At 43.7% G+C, this 3,989-nt stretch overlaps 1 non-coding gene across 1 annotated transcript; it reads right to left on the bottom strand.

Moving 5' to 3' along the window:
• Positions 1–961: 961 nt before the first annotated feature.
• Trnat-agu lies at positions 962–1,035 on the bottom strand. Its single transcript has one exon. It is a non-coding gene; the product is annotated as a tRNA-Thr (tRNA).
• Positions 1,036–3,989: the final 2,954 nt, after the last annotated feature.

Below are 3,989 nucleotides of genomic sequence, written 5' to 3'. Positions count from 1 at the left end.
GATAGGCAGATGATTGCAAATTATTTCTAAGCTGACACTTTTATTTACAGTCAGTGCCATATTTTATTTCCAAGTGCACTGTAAACATTTTGCTTTTCTGACTGTAATAAATCATCTATCCCTTTGTTAGTGCTTAAACCCTAAGGTTGTAGAATGTTAAATATGTTGAAACGAAATGCACACCTGTATTATTCCAGGTTATCTTCATATTATCATGGACGTGTATGATTATTAGTTCGTGATATTACTAAGGACTTGCAAAACACTTGATCTGGTGTCTGTATGTTAAACTGTCAACTCTTGCTTAGTCAACAGAAATGAAGTGCACTAGCTGACACAGTTCATCATCACAGGCCCTTCGTGACTCAAAGCAGGTCTTCCTGCTCCAGACTTGATACGATTAATGATCTCGACAGAAGGTTTGTCCGAGAAACAATCCTGACTGAGAGCGTTACGTAAGAATACAGGACGGTTGCAACTGGAGAGAAAAAAAAAAAACCTGACATGTTTACACAGTGTTCAATTCCACATCCACCGCACGAGGTCAGGGCCGGTCGTGAAACCTAAACTTATTCACCGAGACATTACTCACCCTTTGCACGTGCAAATGTTTACAATTAGCAGCCTGCTGCCCAGCCGCTCACCTTATGTGTAAGACAGAGAGATCAGTACAGTAAGGTATCTGTGAGAGATCGAAGTCCAAGAACCTAGTATGACCCATGCAGTTAGCGCCCCTTGTCATCTTTCGCGCGTGAAGACCTTTTTTTTCTTTTTGCTTCACTTGCAACTTCCAGGCGCCATGGCGTGTTGGTGTAATCTGGAAAAAGGATGAGGATTTATTTTTTATGTGTTTTACAGAAGCGATCTACTGCGGTGTATACCCGAACGGTAGTGGCATTATTGTAGGAAGATTCCTCGACGGGGCGGGAATTTACTCTTGTTAAAAAAAACGCAATCAACAAGGCACCAGGGGGATTCGAACCCTCGGCCTTCTGCTTACTAGGCAGACGCTCTAACCAACTGAGCTATGGCGCCTCACATTTCGCACCTGAAACATACATTTCTCAATCCATTAATCGTTCCTACTCGAGATGGGTTCCAAACTCGATCATTGTCAGTAATACGTTGACAGACCGCTTTTCGCCTCATGGTCAGCTAGCCTGATGTACACAGCTCGACTGCCACAGAGTACAACAGCAAAAACAAACAAATCAAAATGAGGTGACTATTGATTTAAATAAAGTTAAGATCGAAAAAATTTCATTCATTTCGTGTCGAATTTCACAAGAACAAGAGCTGAGACTAACATGATATTGCAAAAGGAAGGGTGTGACAAAGGACTAGCATTATGGGAAAGGTTGTTAGGAGTAATGTTTACGGAAGAGATGTTTTCAGTGCACGTTTAAAGTATTCAATAGTGGGTAGGTGGCGGGTATGGAAAGGGAGAGAGTTCCATTGTTTCGCTGCACAATAACTAAAAATCCTGTGGCCATGTTTTGTTGTTTTGTGACAGGAAGAGTAAGAAGACTATCATCAGACGAGGAGCGGAGTTGTCTAGTTGGGAAGTGAAAAGCAGTTCAGAGAAATAATCAGGGCAGGTGCCAGCAAAGAAATTAAAACACAGCATGGACAGTTTGTACTGGATGCCAGAACGGATGGGAAGCCAGTGGAGAAAACGAAGGAGAGAGTGGTGTGGTCCTGTATTCCTAGCTCTAAGCACCACACGTGCTTTCAGTAACTCGAAACTGTATCGAGGAAAATAAACAGAATGGTAGATGGCGTATGACGACCAGACTCATCGATGGATGTTTGAGCCAACAAATGTTTCGACAAGTGTCCACTGTGGTCGGTGCGCTGCGTTCCAATTAAAGTATGTTCGTATGTTCGTCTACGAACTTCTGAGATACAAGAATGAATCAAAGGTCCTGTATATCACTATGTCTAAGTCTGTCACAGAAGTCCTATCGTGTGACGCGACACAAGTACTTAATTCTGTCCGTTCTGTCCTTTTGGCGACTTATCAGGAGTCAGCTATCTATTCTTTTTTTGAAACAGCAGATTAGACAAGCGTACGAAGACGAAGTGATATATATATATGTTCAAAGCAAGATAAGCTATGTAAGATTGCAGACGATAACTTGTAGCTGTTATCGTCTAGCTGTCGATTATGTGCTGTTGATGAGTGTGAGAGCGAGCAGCTGCAGCGTCATCTGGCGGCGTCCATGCAGTGTCAGTAGGGTGCAGCACTGATGCACGTGCAGTCCAGCACGCCGCCATCAACTGCCCGCTGCACGACACGGACGTTAGGTTACTACGTGGCTTGTGTCCAGTGTCCGAGCCGACCTCTGACCCTCTTGTCGGGGGGGGGGGGGTGGACCTTTACAACACTGCACGACCGCCCCCCCCCCATCATAATAACAACCCACCTCTCGCCGGAACAGTTTGAGGAAGATTTGCTGCAATGTCAGAAACAAAATATATTCTTAACCTTTGGATGACGCTGACTTCATTTCGTGTGCAAAATATGACTCACGTGACCTATGTCATCTGGGAGGAGCAGCCAGGGACTTGTTGCACAGGGTTACAGCTAATCGATACACGTGTTTGCCCTTGAACCTTGTGTTGTGGAACTTGACCTACTGTGTACGAGCAGAACTCTATTCCTCCTCCCCGCCGGTTATCTAACGAGTGTGAGTACGATAGCTGTGTGTTATCGCTCTGTTATTCGCAAAGGACGCACCAGTGACCTACATCTGGTCTGGGACAAAAAAGAAGCGTTGACCTGAAAATAGGCCAAAACTTGTTTACATCGTGAAAATGTTTCCCGGCGATGCAAGTGGCAGCAAACCATCTGCCGAGCAGCTCGCACACAGCAGACGACAAACAGACTTGGAGTGATCATGTTGCCACCCGCAACTGAAACAGTCCTGTGAACATCATGGAGACAATTAACAGGCAGTTAATTGATGCGTTACTATGACGCCAACCCTGCGACTGGAGAAGAAGTACAGCAAGAGGAGGGCGAGAAGGAGGGGAGCGGGAGGTGATCGAAGAGGGTCGATAGAGGGCACCACGCAAGAACACTGATATGACTAATAACAGAAATACTGATAACAGACCACTGATAACATTACACTGATCAGTGGCGATTGATGAGTGTAATGTTCTGTGCTTTTGACATGCACGCATTTCAGCCAGGGCCTCGCATAAAGCAGAATTTGATGAAATTTCCGTTTCTATCAAAAAAAAAAAAAAAAAAAATAAATAATAATCCATACTCCCCATTTCTTCCTTTTCAAACGAGCAGACAAACTTCGAAAGAAAATGAGCTCCAAGCAGTAGTCTCGAGGGTGACAGAGGGGTCAATGAGTAGAGGCAGAGCTGGATGAACAACAAACAAGTGGAGCTGACGGGGGGAGTCTATCGTGCTTCACGTTCACCCTAAAGTCTGGAAAGGTCTCGGAAATTTTGGAAGCTCATCATACCCAAGTACCAACATGAATAGTTTTCTCGACTAAAGTAAGCCAACAAAATCTATCATATAGATGACATTGTTGATGAAAAGTTTTTTTTACAAAGGGATCCTTTCAAGAACATCGTCAATAATGTCAGCGACGTGAGAAGTAGAAGAGATGCCAAACTAAACCAGGCGAGCCTTAGGAGGTTGGAGTGTCTTTGGCAAGATGAGCTTTTACAATCTCTTGTTTTATTGCATGGAGGACTAATACTTCGTCCTTTTCGTACCTAGGTGATACAAAAGACTATTACTAGAGACCTCTGTTTTTATCTATCAGCAACAAGTTTAGCTGTTGTTCTGGATCGGTTTCTGTTCCGTTAGTCATCTCTTTATTAACTTTCGCCTTCCACTACCAATATCAGGTGTAGAGACGAAGCATCCACAAGTACACGATGTACCTTTACTGTAAACGATAAACAAGAACAGAACCTGTAGTCACAGTTACTTCTTTGAAACAAAGTAAAAACTAACT

Source organism: Pomacea canaliculata, linkage group LG4 (assembly GCF_003073045.1).
Source record: "Pomacea canaliculata isolate SZHN2017 linkage group LG4, ASM307304v1, whole genome shotgun sequence".
Lineage (NCBI taxonomy): Eukaryota > Metazoa > Mollusca > Gastropoda > Architaenioglossa > Ampullariidae > Pomacea > Pomacea canaliculata.
The sequence above is the reverse complement of the archived record's forward strand: the minus strand, read 5'-3'. Positions and strand labels throughout refer to the sequence as shown.